Here is a 218-nt window from a genome sequence, read left to right as displayed (position 1 = left end):
CTGCCCTGGCTCCCCTGGACCGCCAGGTCTGGAGATATTAGCGCCTCCGGGGCTCCACTGGGACAGGGCCCCAGCCCGAGCGGGACTCCCGCGCCCATCCGTGATAGAGTGAGGGGTCGGGAGGGGCCGGGGTGCCTAGTCCTCCCGCTGCAAGGCTTGCTCGGCGCTCCCGGAGCGCAGCAATCGGCGCCTGGGGCGGGCTCAGCCGCGAGGCATAA

Source organism: Marmota marmota, unplaced genomic scaffold (genome assembly GCF_001458135.2).
Source record: "Marmota marmota marmota unplaced genomic scaffold, marMar, whole genome shotgun sequence".
Lineage (NCBI taxonomy): Eukaryota > Metazoa > Chordata > Mammalia > Rodentia > Sciuridae > Marmota > Marmota marmota.
Note: the sequence above shows the minus strand (reverse complement) of the source record.